Source organism: Xiphophorus hellerii, chromosome 15, assembly GCF_003331165.1.
Source record: "Xiphophorus hellerii strain 12219 chromosome 15, Xiphophorus_hellerii-4.1, whole genome shotgun sequence".
Classification (NCBI taxonomy): Eukaryota; Metazoa; Chordata; class Actinopteri; order Cyprinodontiformes; family Poeciliidae; genus Xiphophorus; species Xiphophorus hellerii.
This window is the reverse complement of record NC_045686.1, coordinates 25,918,627-25,936,416: the sequence shown is the minus strand read 5'-3', so window position 1 is coordinate 25,936,416 and position 17,790 is coordinate 25,918,627. Positions and strand designations below refer to the sequence as shown.

At 37.2% G+C, this 17,790-nt stretch overlaps 1 protein-coding gene and 1 long non-coding RNA gene across 2 annotated transcripts in view; one reads left to right on the top strand and one right to left on the bottom strand.

Annotated features, from left to right (window-relative positions):
• The window catches only part of nt5dc1 (5'-nucleotidase domain containing 1), a 131,673-nt gene that overhangs the window by 59,494 nt on the left and 54,389 nt on the right, over nt 1-17,790 (bottom strand). The window lies entirely within an intron of this gene.
• On the top strand, nt 80-1,169 carry LOC116734519 (uncharacterized). Its single transcript, XR_004342232.1, has 4 exons — nt 80-633; nt 713-773; nt 848-1,038; nt 1,133-1,169. It is a non-coding gene; the product is annotated as an uncharacterized LOC116734519 (long non-coding RNA).

Sequence of the window (17,790 nt, the reverse complement as noted above, 5' to 3'; positions counted from 1 at the left end):
AATCTCTTAAAGTTGTCTGATAGAGACAGAATTGGAAACAAGACTGATTTTTGACTTGGGATATTGTGTGAGAGCTAGCTTTTCATTTCAGTTGGTATGCCAGAAGCCTACTTGGCTTTTCACCATGCTTATAATAAGCAGCCCGAGATAGAATCAAGAGCTGTTCTGAATCAGATGATGTTAGGAGATCAAGTTCAGTCTGTAATCCTGTCGTTGCTTCAATAAAGCCTGTGATGGATTAACGGCATGTCAATATTCTGAATTTTTGTTGAAATTTCAAATATCTTAGCTTAGTGATTTTTATTAAGGTTAGCTGAAAATAAATTATCTGGCCACAAAGATAGGCTTTCATTGTTTACCATAATAATCAGAAAGAGACTGTGTCGCTCTAATTAAACGTAAGAATGTCGGGTTCTGGGGGTCTTGGTCCTTCTTTCCTTTTTGTTTTTCTTTTCCCCTCTTCCTGGTGTGAGTCTGTAGCATCACTGTGGCCCACTAGATGGAGCCAGAGGCTGTCTACCTGGGAGGCGCGCCCATGGGTTTTACGCACCTGGCGGTCATCATCTCATCATCCTCTGGAGGTTAAAGAAGCTGACTGCCAGCACTTCGACGCCAGAGTGTTTTACCTGCTTGGTAAACTGAGCCCCTCGGAGCTAGTCCTCTGAGCTTTTTCCCCTCTAAGTAACTCTTCGTTGTCCTCTGTGCTCTTCAGGAATTGTTTACTCCTCGAGACGATTTGGATTCTCCAGAGTGCCTTCCATCCTGGCTTTTTGGTTAAAGCCCTCCTCGTGACGCCATGGACGGTACTCACTGGTTGCCCGAGTCCCGTTTTCATCTCTCCCGTCAGATCTCAAGATTCTCAGTTGTCATCGGCTGGCAGTCGGACCTCACCTCCACCTCCGTCAAGTCATCACTTACCTGCCCGCCCTCCACCGCAGCCTCCTTGCCTAGGATCCCGCTCGTCTATGGAAGCTGGATCCGTTGACTTCAGCCTGGAACCCACAGACTACCTCCCTGATTGTGATCATTCTTTCCCAAGTAAGAACCAATCTATTCCTATCGCAACTCCCGTTTCCCATGTGACCCGAACTCACCATCTCCTCCTGTTCCGCAGTTTTCCGCTGCCTTCCAGACTCCACCCCAGGATCCCCACCATATCACATTACTTTGTTTTATTCAATAAAAAAAAAAAATCTTTAACTGATTTCCGTTCCCTGTGGTGTTCTGCATGTGGGCAAAAGCTTAAACGCCAACATGACAAAGAAAGTTGTCAATTGCTGATAGGATAAATTTACTGAATGGCTCATCAAAAGGCGTAGTAACGAGTTTATCATTGGGGAGACACATATCATAAACTTGACAGATCCGTAAATAGCTTGAGCAGAAATGTCATAAACAATGAGGTAATCAAAACGTTACTTAGTGTTACCAAGTTACACTAATGACACCTTGTTTCAGAAACGAGGAATCTAACGTGTCACTATTTACAATCAAATAATTAGATTAAAGTTACATATCCAATTCACTGTGTGTTACTATATTTCTCTTTTTTTTAGTAAAAACATTTATTGTTGCTTTCCTCTTTTCCCTTGGGGGAAACGTCACAAACATAAACAATGGAGGGAAAAGAGAGATGCACGTTTTCTAGCTGATGGATTTTTTTTTTTGACTAATCAAGTTACTTTTCCAAAGGAACTATGTCACCCCTGGTAATTAACTATATGACACTATATGTCATATGTATGTATATGTTTTATCATCTTAAGGTGGCAAACTGCCCAAAAAAATCATCATATTCCATTTCCTCTGCAAAAAAATGGCTTGAATCTTTAATCAAGCATAGTGACTGTCATTCCAGCACTGTACATTTATCATTTGCCTCTCAACTAGCAAGTTAAATACTCTGGTAGCACACACAAGCTTGCTACTAGATTGTGATATTCTTTATTGTTTGAAATACATTTTATTATTGGTCAAAACTGCATTGACATAAGTTGACTGGCAATCGAACTGTTCCTGTCTCTTTCTAATGTAGAAAACAGATAGTGAAATAGGACTCAGCAGTTTTAAACCCAATACTGTAGTTTGACCAACAAATATGAAGTCTAAACAACACATTTTGTTCTTCCTGAACAACTTTCTACATCAGTGCAAGAATTTGCTCAACAAAAATAAGTAAAAAGTGACACTTTCCACACCTAACAGACACCTTAGCTCCTCACTGATAACTCAGTGTGCCATCTCACTTTCCAGCCCTGCATTCAATAACTTGCCAAACATGAGCCATGGCTCTCTAAAGGTTGAAAAGAACTGAGGCAAAACAAGCCAAAATGATTTTTTTCTCCTATCATTTCCAGCCACAAACATTTAACTAAAATATCTACTATCATGGATTACTATCTCTCCCTCACTCTGACTCTGCATCCTGATGTTCCTGTAATGGCATTCATGTATTTACAACAGACATATATAGATGGAGGAATTTTCTGCCATAATCCAAGAGCACACATTTACAGTCTGAAAACAAGATTTCATGTCTTTTGCTCTCAAAACTTTTAATACTTTTGCTTACATTTTTATTTTGAAAGCAGGACTTCATTGTCATATATGCAACTCTGTTACTTTATGTTACTGTTACTTTGTTACTGTGTTTACAGCAAAGACTTATAAGCGCGAGCACTGTGTGTCGGGTTCTGAGAGAAAACCTTAGTGTAGGACAGTGTTTCTCAACCTTTTTTGGGCCAGCACCGCCCTATCCATTATCCAGGTCCCCATCAAATAATTTGTAGGCTACTTTGCACTGAATATTAAATTACAAAGAACAAAGCTGGCTCTTAATCAAATCCTAATGAGTCAAATTGAAAGTGTCATGGAGTCACTTAACAGCCTCATGACATTAACACTGACATGAAAAATAATATTGAAGAAATAAAAATATAAAATCTAATCAAAAGCATAAATATCTACTTTTATCATCTGTGAGATATTTTTCTTGTTATGGTCCCAACAAACTCATGGCACTTCAACAACATTATTTTACCTTTTATCTGAAAACAATGTCTGTTTGTTCTTGCCATATAGGCCTCTGTATTAATTATTGCTCGAAAGGTCTTGCCATACCAGTTTATTTTCTGTATTTACTTTAGTTTCTTAGTTTATTCTTGCATTTTGTTCTTCATTCATTTCCATTTAGTTTCCGTTGATTAGTATTATCCTTTCTTGGTTCATTGTTATGTCCTCTTTAGTTTCTTTCCTGTTGCTATTTTATTTGATCGTTTGTATTTACGCTCACCACCAGTAATCTTCACTCATGCTACTCACCTGCTGCGCCGCCTAATCATTATGTGTTTCACCTGATCTGCCACTATAAGCTCTTGATTTTTCACTGTTCACCGCCGAATTGTCTGATTCTGATTCACATCTAGTTCGTTACTCCGTTTCATGTCCTAGTTCTCCTTTTCAGAATTTTGCGCAAGTTTTTAAGTGCGTATCAATGGAGAAAAGCAGACTGACGTAAACCTTTTACAACAATGGAAACAATTCCGGTATTCTGCTTATTCAAATTCAAAAATGCTGTGGTACTACCATTTCATACCGGATCACTTTCAGCACTGATGTGAACTCTATAAAATGAACACTCTCTATTGTGGTATCACCCATGGATGGATTTTTTTATTTATTTATGTGTATCCCTCATTTTTCTGAGGGATACACAGTGAGAGTATCGTAATTTTAGTCATTATATGTTTATAAGAGCGATATTTTGTTGTCCTTCCATGGAAGAGTGCAGCATCCAGAAGATCAATGAAACACTTTTTAAAATAAGTTGCTGCTTTGACATGATCGCAGCACTGGCAAAACATATTTACAAAAATCCTCAATAAAACATAAAATATTTGAAAATCAGACACCAGACAAATGAATCACAGCAACGTCATCAGCCGGTGTAACGCTGAACTGATGCGGTGAAGCTATCAGTAGCAGGAGAAAGGAACTGCGCCAGTAAGCGAACAGAAACACTGAAGAGAAGAAGAGCTACCATCGAAACAGTTGCAGCCAAGCATGTTTTAATGTTACACAATACCATTTTAGCAAGTTGCTCAAAGCCTAAACTGGTATTGTTGTGCATATAAGGTAGAAAGTTTACGTTCGACCAAACGCCCCCTAAAAGAATTGCAGCGCCCCCCTTTTGTAAAAAAAATTCCCCTGCCGTCCTCTGAATGCCCAAACTGAGAAACGCTAGTGTAGGAGGACCATGATGACTTTGTTATAGTTATGGGAAAATTTGATGAATATTTCTTTCCCCGGAGAAATATCATCCATGAGAGAGCCTTGACGCTGAACACACCAGTGTGTGCTCTCAAAAAACTATTTTTTGAGAGATCAGTGGTTTTGATCTGCAAGGCTTTTTCATTCAAAAAGAAAAAAAACAAAAAAAAAACCAAATGGCAATACCATTCTGAAGCATGATTCATGTAAACAAAAAGGCCCGATACGTTTCCTGTGCATTGATTTGAACAGCAGCAGCTGGTGAGACCTCAAGTTCACACAAAGTCCCAAGAAAATGAAAAAAATAAAATAAAATAAAATAATAATAATAATGTGAAGCCAGTGTGTTCAGCGTCAAGGAGAAAAGGCTGAGTGTTTTATTCGAGCACTGTATGACCTATCAGAAACCTGAGAGTTCGCCGCATCAAGGGAGGAGAACATCCGAGACCGCATTGTTGTTGGGATACGGGATAAAGAACTCTCCCGCCGGCTGCAGTTGATGGCGAGTCTGACGTTGGCACAAACGATACAGACCGCCAGACAACCTGAAGAGGTCACGGCTCAGGTGAGCCAACAGGGCTAGTCGGTAAGATCTGTGGAGGAGGTAAGTAGAGATACATGCATTGGAAACCACAACACAGTAAGCAGCAAGGAAATAAAGGGGGAAATGAAGAGAAATGTGGGAAATGTGGAAAAGTACAGCATTCTAGAAATGATATGTGCTCTGCAAAGAAAACTGTGTCTCACAACTGTCATAAGATGGGTCCTTGCCAGGGTGTGTAGGAACAGAAAATCAGTAAATGAGGTTTCAGAAACTAAGGACAAAGCAAGCTCATATTTCTTAGGTTCTGTTTGTGATTAGGAGGAGAAAATTGAAGCATGGACTGTACAGTTAAAAGTTGATGAAACTTCAGTTGAGATTAAAATTGACACTGGTGCAGACGTCAATGTGATAAATGAAGAAATGTTTCACACCGCGAGAGAGATCTGAGCCATCTGATCTGCCCCTTAACAGCCCAGGAGGGGAGCTGCGTTGTCGTGGCTCCTTGCATGTCACTCTCAACCACAAGAAAAAAAGTACCCATCTAAAGTTTATGTTGTCAGTGGACTTAAAGTCAACAATCTACTCAGCAGATTGCTTTCAGTAAGGATGAACTTGGTGAGGCAAGTGGATGTCACACTAAAAACCGAACCAGTCAAAATACAGCTAAAGGACGATGCTGTGCCATATGCTGCCACATACCCTTTCCCTTGCTACAGAGGGTTAAAGGAGAGCTGGAAAGAATGGAAGTTAATGGTGTCGCTTTCAGTAAGGATGAACTTGCAACATGATGGAACGAGTTACACAATCTACTGAATGGTGTGCTCCCATGGTCCCCATTCTTAAAATGTAGTCAACAAAATAGCCAGCTCACTCTATGCCGCCATTGAACCAAAAACTCTCGTTTAAGTTGCTATCTTAAGTGCAGCTTACGTTTCATAGATACCACAGAACATGAACGTGTCAACACTTTAATGGTACAAGATTTGAAAGGGGCAGTATTATGGATTTTTCAGGAATATATTGACATTTTATAGCACAATCAAGTACCCATATTGTTGTACAAATCCTGTATATATCAAATACAGAAACTTAAAAAAATTTTACTTTGTAATTTAATCCCTTAATTGGGGCTCTGTCTCATAAAAATCTTCTGTTCTTTCTGAAACTCCAACTTCACAATATTGGTCCTCTCTTATCCCTTTAGCAACATTCTTACCACTGTTGCACTGAAAAGTATCTCGTATAACGAGCTCAGCAAAAGCGCAGTTTCACAAAGTGTTTGATAATTGCTGCTAGCTAGTCTAAAGGAGCTTAGTGGGGAGCTTACAGGGAAGAGCTGCTCTGTGAGACGGGAGCTGAGAAGGTTGGAAACTGTAGCTCTGAGGAGCAGTTGTGCCTTGGTGCGCCTCGTCGTTTTGCACAGCTGAATGGTTGCCACAGGAGATTAAAGGATTTCTCAAATATGCATGAACGAATCAAAGCAATACTCCAGGTATGATTTTAATAAGGAAATCATGTTGCAACGTGATGGAAAGTTTAAGAAAATACATTTTACATAATACTGCCTGTTTAAAAATTTCAAAAGTAATTTGAGGTGATCTCACTGCTGCAAGACAATTCTAAAATAGCAAGAGTAACTTACTAATAGAGTCGAACTCTGAAAAGAAGTGGAGGATGAGGAAAAGGAGACAGCTGTGAAGATACTCGTGATCGATGACCTGATGAGAAACTGTTTATTTCTTCCTTCTGTATATTTGTATCTGGTAGTTGGCACACAAACAACTTTAGTAAAAGGAAAGTAACTAGTAAATGAGAAGTCCTGTTTCCTAATTCACAAGCAAAGGTAAAAAGGCTTTAGGAAAACATGTAGAGTATGTACTCAGGAGCAGATCAGTTTACCTTGGCAGATAATGGCAACTTCTCAGGAAAATCACTGTCTACTTAATGTGACACACAACATTTATCCTGTGGTTCAGTTTCTGGTTATTTATTTTTCTGATCTGACAGCAAAAAGTGATTCTGATGTTTTTCTGTTAGTGTGGGCATTAAGGAGCCCTATAAACTCATTAAAACTTCCCATTGTACTCAGCAGTATAAACTCAACTCTAACGTTCTTTTAACTACTGGATAAATATGCAGTTTTCCATTTGCACTGAAAACAAACCACTCAGCTATCTGTCCACTATGACAAACAGTACTGGAATAGATGTCTCAGTCCAAACAGAAGCAGGAAATACTGAATATCATAAAACAGCAATGCTGTAGGAATGTGACTTTAGCCACCATCATGACAAAAAGTTTGTTTTAATCTACGGCATCCTGAAAAACAAATTTATTAGGAAATCCAATCAATTCATAGGAAGAGTTCTTCAGATTTGCGGTGTTGACTGTCCTTTTATAACTTCTAAAAAATATTAATAGTCTTTTAATTAAAGTAATCAAATCAAATTCATTGCAATTCTTAACTAAAACCTGTTCAGTCGTTTTTTTCAGCTTTACAGTCATGTGTTAATTATGAAAAGTGTTCACATGCTGCCTTCTGGAGGCAGAACACAGAAGTACTTCATGGAATAAAAAAAGGTCCGTTAAGCCCTTAGTACTGCAGTGGAAGGTTCCAACCAGAAGATGACGACAAACACAAACAATCCCATTCCTCCACTAGGAGCCCTCTGCTCCCAAAAAGGAAAAGAGTAGAATGATGTAAATAAATGTTTCACATGTAAACATTTGACAATAAACATTTCTACAAAGTCCTAATGCTGTTGACAGATCATTAGCTTTTCAGCTAAACAAAAAAGTGGGTGAAGCCAAAGCCTGAGTTAAAGTGTGGCTCCTGGTCTGAGAGCTTGTCCTGCCTCATTACTCTCAGCCAGGAAGGTCAGCTGAAAGAGGAAACTCTGAGTGTCAAATCCCATATCGCACAGAGTATGAGAGTGTAAACAGAAACTGAGCTCACAGGGTCCTTTGTGTTCTGTTTGACAAATGCTGTTTCACATAGACCCAGATCAGCACTTTTCTTCTGCAGTGGGAATTTACCACCCACAAAGATGGCTCGAAAGGGCAAGGACGGTTCACTGAAGTTACTGGAATTCAAATCAGAATTGATTTAAATTCTGTTTCCCACTTTTACAATCTATTGCATCCTGCTTTGTAATTTTTAAAAACCAGAAATACAAAGAAAGAAGTACATGCAAGCAGATTTTTCTTATCTTTTTTATCAAAAATTGTTACTTTGTCTTGAGAAAAAAAGTTCTTAGTTCCATAAATGCACTAATGTCTAGATGGTTAAAAGCAAGAAATGACATATTGGAAGTGATAGCATTATCGCTGTAACGCTCTATGACTTCCCACTCCATAATACCAGGAGTAATATCAGCTTCTCTGAGAATAACATTGGCAGAATTACGGAGCTAAACAGTCTCATAACTCACAAATGCACAGATCAAGATTTACAAATATACGAGATCCATAAATGTACAGGAGATCCACAATTGCACAGAACAAAATTCACACTTGTATTTTTGATGCAAACACAAATATATCTTCATTTACAAGCTGCTTCTGGTCTGTGGGTTGGGCTGAATTTGTGAGAATTTTCAGATTCTGAAAATTAGCCTTTTGGCTAATTTTAGCTTGTACACTAATTTTAGCATACTGAACGGAAGAAGTCGATGTTAGTCAACATGCTTGTAATTCTCCAAAAACTATTGAGTCCACTGTAGCTTACTTTAGCATTGATGCTCATTTTTAGCATCAGAGCCCTGGGTTCCAATCGACGGGCACACTTTGGCAGGTTCCGTTTAAAATTTCTTCAAGTTTATAATTTCATTTAAGGAAGTCTTTAGATGTTGCAACAATACAAAAAGCCCAATATTTTGTACCAATATGTTAATAGCTTAATTTATGTTTTGAAATTCCTCTTTGATTTTGTAACATTTTTCTGTTACATAAAGCAATTGGTGATAGTTGTGTCTATCCTTTTTTTATTTATTCTTTTTTCAAATAATTTTATCATGTCAAATTATTTGTTACTCAAAACGTCACATGCAGCAATGTATATGTAAAAACTACCTTTAAATCTGCCTGGATGTGGGCTTAGTCAAAATGTAAAAACGGTGTCCAAAAGGGATGGGTCAAAAAGCTGCTGAATTGGGACACACTACACACTTAAAATCATCAGCATGAGCACGCATTTGAAGGACATAAGAATGAAACAAAGATAGAAGTGTGAGTATTTGATCCAAACCAGAGAGAAAGTAGCACTAGGAAATAAGTCTAACACTAAGAATTGACCAGACATGAGGAACATATGGTAATAAAACTACACTGTTAAAAGTCATAGTAGAATTTACAGTAACTTACTGTAATTTCTTTACTGTAGCCTTACTGTAATTCTATTACAGTTTTACAGGGTTTTTATTGCAGTTTTACTGATTTCATCACAGTTTTATAGTAATTTGTATTACAACCTTATTCTAATTTGATTGGTTTTACTGTAATTTACACTAGCACAGTAATTATATTACATGGTTACTGTGATCTCATCACATTTTTAACATAATAATGTTACAGTAAACCTGTAGTAGAATTACAGTAAATTGTCATTTTACAGTAGTTCATGAAACTGCATACTTTGCTAGCTTTTAAAAGTTTCAATGTGAACTTGCAACTTAATTTACCAAACCCTCAAAAAATGTTTTATCTAATTAAAAACAAATATACATATATATTTTAAAATTGCTTTATTTTATTGTCAATTTAAATCTGACAAACTGAAGCAAAACAAAATATAGTATTTTGCAACAGCAATATTTGCTTGTTATATAGTAGTCAAAGTATTGCAATCAAAGTGAAAAATACTCTGATCTAAAAACATAACTGATATATTTACCCTCATGGTAATATTACATTGAATAGCTAAATTAAATAATGATCATTAAATAATCTTTTTAACAAAAGTGCCAAAGGTCAAAGTTTCCAAGCAAACTGCATGTCAAAGTCATAAAAACTATGTTTTACCAGAGTTTCATGTAAAACTTGCAGTCAAAATTCTAAATGTTCATCATTTTCTTCCTTTGAAGGAAGGAAAGGACCCAGCAATGTCAAATATTGAAGTTACATACTTTTCAAAACTTTATTGGAACCCCAACAGTACATCTTAAACATTTGGGCAAGTTTAAGACTTGGTGAACAGCCAAACAAAACCAACATGGATGGATTCTGAGTTGGTCTCAGTCCTGAACTTCTCCAGAAATCATCAAAGGGTTGCTAGAAGATAAACAAAAAAGTTTTAATACATAAAATAGCACATTAAATTGCATTTATGTCAGGTAAGGACAGACAGGATGATTTAGTGGACAGGTCTTTCTGACCTTCCTTCATTGTAGCTGTCCTCCTGTCTATTAGAAATTGACAGGACAGATACAGCGAGACAGACAGAGAAAAATACAGACAGGGAGAGAGATGGAGTAAGAGAACTGACTGTAATCTGTAATCTTACCATTTTAATAGTTCCACTGATCCATGAAGGAGGAGAATGGACACACGTGTTCACTGTTGTCCTAGTGTTTCGCATAAGTCGTCCTGTTGGTTTTGACGTCACTTTTCCTTTTGCAGCTTTTGTTCCGCTTTCTGGGTTGAGGCCTATGAATCCCTAGAAACAGATGACAGAAACAGAAACAAAACTACCCTTTTGTTTCTTTAAGTACATATTCCATCTTTAGACTTTTTAGCCTATGAACTACCAAATATGTTTTGTAAAGGCATTACTGAAATAGTTCTCATCTATGAAAAACTATTCTAGGTGGCAAAAGCCGCTGCTGGACCCGCTTGTGCGCTTGATGCTGTTTCCTGAAAAATAACAATGTTCAGTATTATTAGTTTTAATTTTAACTTAATACTCAGGTACAGAGAGACATTTCCATAGACAGATACATTCCTCTGTTTCTATCCGTACACTATATTTGCAGACAGAGACACAGACAATGTACCTTCTGTGCTTCTATCTGTAAGCCTAAGAATATCAGATACAGTGAGTGTCAGGATCTGTTCCGTATCTGTGTTTATTTTGAGTTTCTGTGTCTCTTAGTCTCCGTATTATACTGTCTCCCCTTGATTGTTCCCAGGTGTTTCTTGTCTCCTTGATTACCCTCTGTGTATTTAACCCCACCTGTGTTTTTTGTTCCTCTTCGGGTCCTCGTCGTGTTTGTCTAGTCTGCCTGTGTCACCAGTTGTGAGCATTTGCCCTGCGCTCCTTTTGTGCTACCTGGTCTTTTGGACTTTGAGTTTCATTAAACCATCTTATTTACCTCTACCTGGGTCTGCTGCTTCTGCCTCACCACCAATTCATGACAGTGAGATGGCTATATCTCACTATTTCTGCCATCCATTAGTCTATGGACAGAAGGATTGGAGATACAGTGAGACGCAGACAATTGGAGTATCTGGGGGGGTGAGAGGGATAAGGGGACGGTCTTGTCACCCCCCCGTAGTCCGCCACAAGGCTGTGCTGGTTGCCCATGTTGCCCAGTGCAGAATCTAGCACTGGCTGATTAATCACAAGTAATCACTAATGCCTAATTTTGTAAGCTTGAAATATAAATATGAACACAGCTTTGCAACTGGTTGATAAATCAGTTGGCCAATAAATGTATAGTATTATACATGTATATAATGTAAACAGCACTGCCAGAGATGCAATAAGTGTATAGCATGTTTGTGAATGATCTAATGATCGTACTGCTGATTGCAGCTGGTCCACATTGTCAGCAGAACTAGAGGGCCCCAAAAGCAAATTTTGCTTAGGGCCCCGTGGAGGCTTGGGCTGGCCCTGGTGAAAAATATAATCAAAACTGAACTAAACAGCACTTGTGTTGCACATAATGCTAGCTGAGAAATAACTGAAGTTAGCTTTAGCAAACATTGTGATAGAAGCGAGAGTAGATCAATATAACCACATAAAAGATATTTTCGTACACAAACAAACACAAAACTGCAATACAATGTTTTTTAAAAAAGTACTTACCCGGTGAAAGTCATTGTTGGCCCCACCCTCTAGTCTGTGAACGTTCGCCTCCAGCCGGTAAATATCCCACAATGCAACTGTACATTAAAAATTTACAGTACAGCTGTAAATTTCCGCACGTGATTCAGCGACCCAACCACTTCCCATATACTTTCCATATGCATTTCAGATCACAGTAAAGAGCTGTATTTTCAAAACCCAGCCACTAATGTTTTTACAGCCTTTAGTTACAGTGTAGAGTAACTTAAGAAAGGACTAACCTAAGGTAAAACAAGCAAACCAAAGTGTGTTTGGCTGTAGTTCATTTTATGGACTTATTTACATTAATCTCACTTAATTCATTTGGTTTAATGATGGCAACTTACTTTTTTTGTGCTCGTTTAACTTGAAAGTTACAAATCTAACTATCTTAAATTATATTAACTTAAAGGAACTTTTTACTTTGACTTTACTTAAAACAATTGAGTTCAATGCCAGTTTCATATCCTACGTCTGACCAGTTCAATATATTATGATCATCCAACTCACTTCATTAAGTTTATCCAACTCAACTTACTAAGTTTTATAACTTAATTCATTAAGTGTGTTTAACATGACAAATTTAAGTCACTCTTACTCAAATAATTAATTTTTGTCTAATAAATAATTAAAATCTCCTTGACTTAATTCTATAGAAAGTTGTCCCGAACTAAAAAACTAAAATGTCCAAAATTACGTTATCCGTTACATTATTAAATTTAGTTGTATGGACAGATTGAGTTGGATAGACATAACTTGAGTTGGTTAAACTTCATAAATTAAGTTGTATAAACTTAATTGAATTACTTGTTCCGAATTGAAGCAATTCAATTAATTTGTTTCAACTATTTTTTTTTTACATTGAGGCTGATCTATCAAAATAAGAAACTAAGGAACACAGTAATAATGGTGCTAAAATAAAATAATCAAAACACCAGACAACTCTAAACAACCCAAGGCCCTGACAGTAAACCTCAGCAAATAAAGAGACAAGTCACAGACTAATTGAAATGTTCAAAAAATTGAATACTTTAATTAGGATGAAACAACTGAAATGCAAAAAAATGAAATTTATTTTAAGAGTATTTATTTTGTGTTTGGCTGTTTTAAGATTTTATAGTTGGTGTTTCGGTATTGTAAATAATGTCTTCCAGTAACATAAATACCTAGGAATATTTTAAAGATTTCTGTCAACTTTGCACATTTTTAAACTCAAAAACATAGTGGGCCGCTGGATGACTGTCCTAGCACACCTACCTCCAGGCTTAGCAAGTTTTCTGGGCAAGACCTGGTTTGTCTAACCTGTGTTTTCAGAAAATGCCATATATTTGATCTGGGTAAGACAGAAACACAAAGTCCCCATCCAACCCTCCTGTTCTGGTTTAACGCAGGCTGTCCTGTCAGCGGTTATATCACTGTGCCTCTGGAGACAAATTTCAACAAGTCCTGCATAGAAGCACTATGTAAACCGCTGGCGTGTGTTTGTTTTTGTATGTGGATGTTGTAGTGCCATTTGCCTGGCTGTGAATGTAGGACTGATGTGCCCTAAGGGTCCAGAGGCCAATGGTCAGGCACCAAGCCTGGAACGCTGAGCAGATTTAGTGAGCCTACCACAACTGGTAGCAGTTCAACCTTTCACACAAACAGCAGCACAAATCAGGTTCAGGCACGAGAGGTTTTCACAAACAGCCACACCAAAATGATGAAGGGGCAGAATGAAGAAGAGCAGAAAATTCTTCAGCTCAACATTGAATCACTTTGGGAGACAACTGGGAAAGTAAAAACCAAAGAAACGATTAACTTGACTACTTTCTTATTCTACATGAGAAGCATCAATCTCTTTTACCATAAAGTTTGTGCTGAATCTCTAAAGGGAAACTATAATCGACTGTGTTTTGTCTTGTACTGCATCCAGACAATATAGCATTTTGAAGCACCTGTCTGGACCACGTGGAACCCACTGGCTAGGCCATTCTGTCTGGACTTTCCATTTTTAGCACATACACCACAAATTGCTGCATCATGTCCCTCACTCTGCACATTTTTTTAGTCTTTTTTAAAGTGACAGAAGAAAAAGGATGTTACACTTGTGAAAACAGAAATGTAAAAGAACTCAACAACCACAGAGGGCTAAATTGGTATAGTTGTTGTACAAAAATACATTTAGTTATGAAGTTTTCCCTTCTATTTTTCATATTATTTTGGATTTCTTTGCTTCTTAGTTTAGAAAATCTGTTTCTACTGGTTTAGGTTACTAGACCTGATGCGTACATCAAGTCTAGTAATCTAAGCGTACATAAGCATAAAACTTATATAAGCTTATTATCTTCATGCTTGATTCAATGAGAGTGGCTGCGAGTAATAATTTAAAGGGGAATGAGAGCATTTTCTCTTTCATAACTCTGTGTATATTACAGGTAGACAGCCTTCTATAAAGTGATGAACACTACATGCATCTTGGGAACTTTTTGTTGAAAAGGCAATGAAATGAGGACTTTAAATTCCCTCTAAACAATATAAGAATGTAGGAAAACAGCACAAGATAAAATTTTGCCTTACTTACTTTTTCAAAAAGATCTGTTTGATACAGCGTGGAAAGTTGTCTCTTTCTCAAAGTGGAACAGTTTAGACATAATACGTCTATAAGTATCCTAAGGTGGCTCTTCACTAGCAGGTCTGACTCAATGTCTGGTTCTGTTCTACCCCAGAGTTTCTCTACTAAGAAATAGCCTGCATACTGTTTCCCAGTAGAGAACACACTGACAAATATTGCAGATATCGCTCATAATCTGTTGGTATCTGACAGCAATGTAGGAATGTTTATTATTATAATTTTGGCTTGTCCATTTGGATATCACCACCAACTGCAACATTGGCTGCTAACTTTATGTCATTTACATTACATTTTATTGCACTACAGCTTATCGACATTGTATATTATTCCTCTCTTTTTGGACATGTAAACATCACAAGCACAACCAATAAGGTATGTGATTTCAATGTTATTAAATATTATGACACCAACCTAATTTGTTTAGTGACATGTATTGTGGAGTACAGTTTTGCTAAAAAAAAAGTTCAGAAACAGTGTGGTTGCATTACAGGATCTGAGTCAAAAACACACAGTAGGCTTCTCGTATTCTTAAGCAACTCACACTACAGGTACTTGGGAACCAATTCTAATGTTTTTCTGATCAATGCTGGTTACAAAAAACAGAAACTGTCCACTCTACATTACGTTTATAATTTTTTTAGGTTTATGATTTGTTGTTAATAATATCTTAACATAGAGAATAAAAGTCTCCAACATCGTACAGTGACACTACAGTGCTGGAAAAAAATGACAACATCCAGAACAATGGCAGCTGAAAGAAAAAAAAAAACAGACAGTGGTTTTTGGATAACTATGCACATATCACTGTGGGGGACAGTGACGCCAGTTGCACAGTCATTCTCCCCTCAGAGAAAACGTGCGCGACAGTGTAATCTGTCATTATACTAAACCAGAGTTATATTTAGTCAGAGCTATCTTAAGAAAACTGTGTGGATTTATACTTCAAGGCCTGAACTCAGAATTATCATCTCAAATACCTTAATGAGTGCAGAAGCACTGTAAATAAACTGAAAATGTGCTGATTCCTAAATATGCCTTCATGTTTTAGACAAAAATACACAAGCTAAATTGAACTTAAATATACTGAACATAATCACAATTGCAGCTTTCTGCTGACTTTGTGAACAATGCCAAAACAGCATAGAAAGCAAAATGTGAAAAACCTCAGAACAAGTCCCTTCGAGTCGGTTTTTATCACATGGGTTTGAAGACCCCTGTAAGGACGTATAAGTGCAATCTCCATGACAATCAGACAGTAATTTCTACTTTCAATTTTGATGTTAGATGTATTCAAACTCCTTAAGTATTATACAATCTGATCTAAACAGATATCTGTTATCTAATCTTTGATGCTCCAACTGCAGGTGCTCACTGTTTAGACTTCTTAATTTTCACTCTGTCTTCTTTCTGATGCAATGTTAACCAGTCGCAAACTGCCTCCAGTTTTGATGCTCGTATTCAGATTGTTTTTTCATGGAGTTTATTGCAGCAGAAGAGGATCATAGTATGAACCCAGACAGACAACCAGATTATTCAGAAAAGCTTCTTAAAGGGATCCCGATTAGTTAACAATAGACTTTATTTGAGAAATATTTATTTTAGATGCAAAAACAATAAAGTAAAATACTGTAGGCTGTTTGTTATTAATAACTTTAAATAAAATATTGGTACATGGACGTCGCCATATTTATGCTGCAATCAATTTTGCGTAAATGAACATGCTAGCAGGGCCAGCCCAAGCCTCCATGGGGCCCTAAGCGAAATCTGGTTTTGGGGTACTCTATGTCTGCTAATGTAGATTGCTGCAATCAACAGTCAGATGATTTGATCATTCACGCATGTGTTATAAAGTTATTGCATTTCTGACAGAGCTGTTTACATTATGTCCTATATGCATGTATATATAGGACATCAATTTATCTGTTCTGATTTTCTGCACAGTAGTCAACATAAGTAGTAAGTAGGTAATCAGGAGAGTTGGCGGACGGACCACTTTGCTCATAAAACTGAACAGCAGAATGGCTTTAGTCCTGCATATGTCCTTATTTAAATACATCATGACAATGTTTATGCAGGTTTTTTAATTAAGTGTTTTTTGTTGCAGGTGAACTAATATCTATTCAAATTCCGAGAAAAAGCCACAGACCAACAAACTCTCCCCCATGTCCAGCAGCTCCATGTAGCGAAAGCCTCCCACATGTCATCCACTTTCACAATCTTATCAACTCTGACGATGCACCAGGAGCTCTGTGTTCACCTGTGTTCACCTGTGGCAGTTTAATCCATCCAGTAGCTCCAGTAACAGACTCCCTTCAGCTGGAAACTCCTCTATCTAGATAAATTTAGCCAATATGTCTACATTGTTTTCTTTGGCCACTGGGTAATAAATGCTTACAGAGTTATTTTATGTTACTGTTTGTACTGTTAGATACATAAATTATCATGCTCAGCAGCAAACAACATATTGCCAACTACAACTTAGAGTAGCTCATTGCTATATTAATGCACCCTGGAGCCGGGTGTAAATATATTTTGCTAGACAATGTGAAACATTGAGAAGTTTTAATTATTATCAAATGTTATCAAACACGTTTTGAAGCCAAAGATCCTCAGGGCCAACCATGAGAATCGACTCATTTAAAGTTAATGATCAGTTTCACACAAATGCAAACATTCTAGCATAAATGTTTGGCTGTTGAACTGGACCGTTCAAGGTCGCCATCAAGACAATTTTCAATTAGCACCTCCACAAATGTTTCTGATAAACATTACATTACCAAGACACATGAAAACATTCCTTTGTCTTGACTTTTTCTCTATTCTTCCTATTTCTTTTCTCTCTCCCTAGGGTAAGTACTTTTTTGCTACACTATTTTGCTAACTTATCTTCCACAGGTGATTTGGAGTTTTGGATGCGCTCTGCACAGCAGCTTGTTACCAGTAGCCTCAACTGCCTCAAGTCATAGAAGGCAGCAAAACATTTGCCTGACAGGACAATTCCCATGAGAAATCAAAGTATTTTGGTTATACAAAGTTAAACAGTCCATGCTCTAATACTTTTTATAGGGACGAAAGGGAACCATTTTCCTGGGAACTGATGAAGACAAAATATTTTTTTGATAATCTGCAAAAAGGTTAGTCAAAGTTGTTCTGGTCTGATCAGAAGTCATATCTCATTTCACATTGGAGTTGACTAGAGTAAACAGGGATCAGAACCACAGTCAATGGAAACATTATGACAAAAAAAGGTTTTCAGACAACAAGTACTTAAAACAAACATGTTAGATTGAGATGTTTTGATAGTTTTTAGTTCCAGTTTAT